At 46.4% G+C, this 6,859-nt stretch overlaps 1 pseudogene; it reads right to left on the bottom strand.

The window, feature by feature from the left end:
* Positions 1–4,571: 4,571 nt before the first annotated feature.
* LOC100759675 lies at positions 4,572–5,381 on the bottom strand (annotated as a pseudogene).
* Positions 5,382–6,859: the final 1,478 nt, after the last annotated feature.

The raw sequence follows: 6,859 nt of genomic DNA, 5'->3' as shown, positions 1-6,859 counted from the left end.
TGGACCAGGCATCCTGCCCCCACACATCCTGCCCCCTTCCTCCACACCAGATCCCACACTGCCCAGTCTGATGAGCTGTAACTGACAAGCCACACTGAGTGTCTTCATCACCTAGACTCTCCAAGTTACCTTTTGATTCATGGTGTGTATTGGCCTTTCTCTTCAGACTCTCAAGGAGCCACTAAGTGTTGTATGATAAGACCATTTCAAATAAGGAACTCAGGCAAACTGGCTATTGTAAAAGGTCCTTAAGATAACCCATTAACCAGCTAGTCCATTTTCCATGAATGACAAAGTGCTTACAGTCTAATCCCTTACATAAAATTGTCCTGTACAATTTCATACATATGTACAGTGAAATATGATCATATCCTTTTTCATTTCTCTTCTCTGAAGATGGAAGTTTCTTTCCAGTCTGGTCCCACAGCCACTTTGCCCCAAATAAACACATGGACGCTATATTAGTTATTTAACTGTTAGCCTATGGCTAGGGCTTCTTACTGACTAGCTCTCTCTTAATTATTAACCTATAACTATTAATCTATGTATTTCTACATGGCCTTATCTTACAAGAGAATGCCTGGCACATGCTATCTTCCCGGTCTCTACATGGCGTCCCTCCTGGTGGCCTCTCTGCCTTCCTCCACTCAGAATTCTCTTCATCTCATAGCTTCACCTATCCTTCCTGCCTGGCTAGCAGCCAATCAGGGTGTTTTTCATCAACTAATAAGAGAAACATATATACAGAAGGACATCCCCCATCAACTCTCCATTCACAATATCTTCTTAATATATCCCCACTCCCATCTTTGCTTAATGTCTTGCAATAGGAATTAAATTTGAACATGCATAATGGTGGGGACATTCAAACCATGGCAGGAGTTGAGCAAATTTCTGAGTTCTGAGAGCCAGTCAGCAACAGATCTAGGATTCAAGGTGGCCCTTACTTTTTCTTTACCCCCTCACTCCTCTTGAGTCTCCTACCCCAGGCACTAACTCATTCCTGCAGGTAGTGTGATGGTTTGAATAAGAATGGCCCCATAGGCTCATATATTTGAAGGCTTAATCAGCAGGGAGTGATACTATTTGAGAAGGATTAGCAGCTGTGGCCTTGCTGGAGGAAGTGTGCCATTGTGGGCTGTATTTGAGGTTTCAAAAGCCCAGGCCAGACCTAGTTCCTCTTTTTCTCAGCTTAAGGGTCAAAATGTAGCTCTAAGCTACTGTTCCAATGCCTCCCTGCATGTCATCATGCTCCCTGGTTTCTTTGTTTTTATTAAGGAGTCTTCTTTTATTAAGGACTAAAATTCTGAAATGATAAGCAAACCCCCAATTAAATGTTTTCTTTCATAACAGTTGCCTCGGCCTAGGTGTCTCTTCACAGTAATAGAACGGTGACTGAGACAGGTACTGTCTGTTGGCATACAAACCAGGCTGAAACAAAGCATAGGGACAGACACTTAGTCACAAAGAAAGGTTTGTCCATTCCATTTGTCTACTGAAGGCAAACTTCCCAGTACAATATGAACTTGTAAGCTAGGCTCTATAATTATCAGAAGTCCTATCACAGTTGGGGAGAGGGGCAGGTTTTCCATCAAACAACAGTTTCAAATCTAGGTGGTTTGGACCACTCTGAGTTGCACTTGCTCTCTAAACTTGTCCTTGTCTTTCAGTGCAGCATGCTTCCAAGCTGGGCTCTTTGGGTCTGGAGTTTGTTTTGCCCTAGAAGGTATCACTCTAGCATTCCTTCTTGGCATACTCTGAAGGGACCAACCCCTGTTTTGGCAGCCATGACAGGCTAACACGTGTCTTGCTTGAACTTGCCTTGGTCACTAGGAGGTCAGATGCCTGCCTCATGGCAAGGAACCAATCAGAAGTTAGCTGGTGGTGCTATGCTTTACAGCTCTGGGTGTGCTTTATGGACAAGTGCACAGCAATGACAAGCAGAGCATAGCAACCACCCTGGGAGGGCCTATGGGCCATAACAACCAGTTGACCAATCAACACAGGACAGGTCCTCCAAGCCTGGAGGCGCACCAATCCTGAGACAGTGCATACTCCTAGACACTCCCCTTATACTGCCCTATAAGATCTCTGTCCTGTGGTTTCTCAGGGTCTTTTCCCAGCCATCTGAAGTGATGGGTAGATGAAAGGCCTGAGCTAATGGGGTTAACTCATTAAACAACTGCATCAAAACGGGCCTCCTGGTGATTTGGGGGTTCAGAATTTTGGCACAACAACTCAAGTGGTGGGTGAGAAAAAGGCAAGCTATATCCTTTGCCTAGTAGCCTGGAACATGGTTGCTCTGTAGATGTGGGGTGTCACATCTTGATAACGACCTTGACATATCAACCTCAAAATTTAGCTCCTGTACAATTGTCTCGGAACTTTCATACAATTGAGGAGTTGGCTGCTCAGTGCCCTGGCTCCTCCAGTCCTATACTGTCACTCCCAACTTTCTGTTTCAAGTCACATTGAAGAAAGCATTTATTTAGCTGACAGCCTATCACAGGACATCTTCCTGCATAAAATGAACCAATTTAGTCACACTGACAGCTGGTTTGGAGGGAAGGCCATTTGCCTCCGTTGATTACAGGGAACAAGGATTGATTTAACTCATCAGCCTGTAGTAGCAGATGTTAGAAAGGATCCCATTGTGTCAAGTTCCCAGGTCTCTGGAGACTGACACGTCTGAGCATCAGAACTTCCTGGGCTTGGCATGGCTCTGCTGAGGTCACTTAGCCTTCCCCTGACCCTTCTGCTATTTTAAAGATGTCTCAGGAAAAAAAAAAAAGTTACCATTTCTCCTTGGCAAGGAGATGTTAGGGGAGGGGAAGGGAATTCAGTAGCACCTCTGTCTTAGAATAAAGATTCTGCTGCCAAAACTGCCCAAAAGGGACAGTGTCTGATGCTGTAGTCACCGAAGATATTTAAGGGATACGGTGATGCTGGCTTTCTCTTCTCTTCCTTTGCCTCTAGTGGTGAGGAGGATTGGTATCGGAACTGGTGGCATAGTGGCTTGAAGTTTACTTCTAGAAGCTTCCGCAGAGCAGGGAAACTTCCTTAACTCCTGCCTGAGATGCTCTGAACTGAGGATAAACTGCAAGGGCATAGTCAGCATGACCTCTAGAGCCTTGCTTTGCAGCCAGGATTCCCACAGGGAATCAGGGGGTTAGAAGAGACTGGAGTAGGGGGATGGGGGTGGGGTGTGGGGGTGTGGATGGGGGGCATTGTGGAGGAAGGAAGAAGGGAGATTGGGAGAAGAGAGGAAGCCCAAGGCTGCTTCTAAACCACCATCCCGTGACTGTTTAGCCAGTGTGCAGAAGCTGAACCTTGCATCATTTGTTGAATGGATTTGTTCCCCTTTCCAGGGAAACGGGAATAAGAATGTCAGCTCTCTCCCGGAGCCTTTTGCTACAGGTCTCGTGCAAGTCACTTTCCCAGCCTTGCCCAGAAAACAAAGATGCTTACATGCTCCCTCACCGCAAACAGCCTTTCAATGGTCCTGAGATTAGGTGTTCCGTGTCCGTCCCGTCCCCCCCATCCGTCAGTCCGTGTCCGTCGTCCCCCCTCCACTCCCCCAACCCTCGCCCCCTGTTCGGGTCCCAGAGTAAATCCTGAGACGGGAGGTGGGGGTCGGGGGAGTCTTTCCTTCCCTGCACACAGGCTCTTTGTAAATGGAAAGAATTCACAAAATGTTACCCTGCATCCCCGGGGAACCAGGAGGGGAGGTGTGTGTTTGCACCCAGCCTGGCACACACTGCAAGCCAATTCAGAGAGCGGGTGACTTTGCCCAGCCATGTGGATTCTTTCCAGAAATTGCTGTCAGCTCCTTTCAGAGACTTAGCCACTCAGACAGTCTGAGGCATCTCCTGATGTCTGGAGAGAGCTGGGGAAGTAACTAACCCCTGATAGCACTGCCACAGCATCAACAGACAGCTCCATCCCTGACAGTGAGTCCCAGAGTGACTCCTATGTCTAAGTGGCTGCCCTGAACCCCTCTTGACTGCTCAGCTGGGACTCACAGAGATATCCATAGTCAGTGGAGACCAGATATCTAGACCCCGCCCCCAAGCCATCCAGCACTTTTGATGTTGTCTCATAGTGTCTCATCCTGCATCATCTAGGCAAAACCCAGAGGCCAGGGGGAAAGCCATCAACTGTCTTTGGATACAGCCAGGCTGTTTAATTAGCATTACCTGTGTGAAGTTCCCAAAAGAAACGCGCGCGCGCGCGCGCGCACACACACACACACACACACACACACACACACACACACACACACGGGGAGGGAGGGAGAGAGATGCAGAGAGAGAGATGCAGAGAGAGGGAGAGAGAGAGAGAGAGAGAGAGGAGGGAGGGAGGGAGGGAGGGAGGGAGGGAGGGAGGGAGGGAGAGACAGAGAGAGAGAGAGAGAGAGAGAGAGAGAGAGAGAGAGAGAGAGAGAGCACCTAACAAGGCCAAGTAACTAAAATTTAAGATTATGGAGACCTAAAATGTTTCAGACTAGAGCTAAATTATCTAGGGCTATTTTTAGTTTTTTTTTGTTTTTTGTTTTTGTTTTTTTGTTTTTTGCCAAGCTGTGACTGTTTATTAACTGACCAGATTACAAAACTACCACAGGCAACACCTTAGTTCATCCGTCTAATAAGCCTGTTTATCTGGTCTTCCCTGTTGCCAGCATCACCACCTTCCACAAAATAAGTTTGTCTTTTTCTTCATTCCACCTCGTAGAGAAGATAATTTGAAGGGCCACAGGAAGTTATTTGCTTCCTTGAAGCGTTTTCCAACTGTATAAATGTCATGAATTAGATCCTCCATGCAGATGATTCCATATTTACCAAGGAATTGTCTGTCAAGGCAATTCTCTTCTTATTGATTTTGCCATAGCCGTGATTGTAGATGAGCTCGTTTATTGACTTCAGGTTGGGGTACCCCCATGCGATATATGGTTCCACAATCCTCAGCATATTAATTGAAGCTTTGTTGAGCTTAACAAAGGTGCCATTGAAGATCTGACGAAGACGGAGCAGCTGCAACACCTTGCGGACCTTTGGGCTAACACCATTGATACCTCGGATTCGGATGACAAATGCCAGCTTGAGTTCTGCAGGCACATAGAAGTTTCCAGCTTTCCTTGCCATCCTAGCCATGCGAATCTCCGTCCGGTACATCTGCCTGTATTCCTTGTGGTAATGCTTTGCCTTTTCATAAATGAGCTTCCTATGAGCTTCCTCCGTGCCTTCCGCAGTGTCTTCGGTGCAAAGTTCTTCCGAAAGCGCTTCACCTTCAACTTCAAAAGCCAAGAAATTCCTTCGCTTTTTCTTAAGGGTTTCTGGCACAGCAGGAACCTTCTTTTTCTTCTCGGGCACAGCCTCCATGGTTCCAGTCGGAAAACAGACAGAGCTATTTTTAGTTCTTTTGAAGGCCATTCACTGCCCACAGCTTCGTCTTACCCAGCATCCTAGTGACTACCAAATCTTACTATGTATTCTTGGCTGACCCCTAGCTTCTATCAACCCAAAAGACACAAACAACTATGATAGCCAGCACCTGGAGCAGACATTGCCCTGACCTGCTGTTCCACCCCTGTAGCCCCCACCAATGCATTCTGTAAGCACTCTGATTTATGACTTTGTTGTTGTTGTTGTTCTGTAAGTGATATAACATCATCCTGTATTTGGGGGTGGTGGTGGGAGCTTGAATCCTGTTCCTGGGCCTGGTCATGCATATCAGGCTCCAGAAGGAACTGCTAAACTGGGGGTAAGAACTGCATTTTTGCCTTAACACCTGTGGGTCAACATCTGAGGGCCAGGTGTGGTGGCACCTGCCTTTCATCTTAGCACTTGAGCAGAGGTCAGCCTGGTTTCCATAGCAAGTTCTAGGACAGTTAATGTTTCACAGAGAGACCATGCCTTGATGAATGGACAATTGAATGAATGAATATGAGAATCAGCATTTGAGTCTTCTATGAGCCCCATGGCACGGCCAATCACCACCGATGCTGTGCTCAGCAGTTCAGAGCAAGCCTATCAGACGTCTTTGTGATTCAAAGTCTCACAGGAGTTTTTGTGGCTCCTCCCTGTGCCCAGGTGGAGGTGGGCAGCTTTTCCCTATGCCTTTTGTTCATGGCAGGGCTGTTTTCTGTTTCCCTTCCACAGAGAGTAGCTTTAATGACTTACCTTTATATGGATGTTTCCTATTCTACAAGATACCTTGGACTTTGTCATGGTGTGTTTGTGCTACTATGACAAAACACCTTAGCCTGGGTCATTTATATACAACATAAATTTATCACACAGTTCCTAAGTTCAAGGGAGTCCAAGGTCAAGGCACTTACAAATGTAGTGATTGGTGATAGTTTCTCTTATGAGGATGCTAATCTCAGGGCTGAGGTGTAGCTCGGTGGTGGGATGCTTGCCTAACATATATAGTGTCCTGGGGTCAATACCCAGTACTGGTGAGTAAGGAGGCACTAATCCCATTTGTGTGGCCTCATTACCTAACCACCTCCTAAAGGCTCCACACATTAATTCTACCACATTAATTAAGTTCCAGCACATGAATTTTGAAAGGACATCAATATGCACACCATGGCAAGCATATTTTATTTGTTCAGGGTGTAGATGGCTGGTTGTAGTAATATTAAGTTTTATAGCTCACCTATACAAATGGAACTTTGAAAAATTAGTGTGTACATTATGCAAATGATTTGTAGAGCAAGCAGTCTGTCACATTCTCTTAAGAACAAAGATGCATTGCTGTTGCTCCTCGGCGTCTGTGGAGGAGTTGGTCCAGGACTCTCCCTGAACACCAACATCTGGAGATGCTAAGAGTGCCTTACATAGAACAGTGTAAGATT

This window comes from Cricetulus griseus, chromosome 3 (assembly GCF_003668045.3).
Source record: "Cricetulus griseus strain 17A/GY chromosome 3, alternate assembly CriGri-PICRH-1.0, whole genome shotgun sequence".
Lineage (NCBI taxonomy): Eukaryota > Metazoa > Chordata > Mammalia > Rodentia > Cricetidae > Cricetulus > Cricetulus griseus.
The sequence above is the reverse complement of the archived record's forward strand: the minus strand, read 5'-3'. Positions and strand labels throughout refer to the sequence as shown.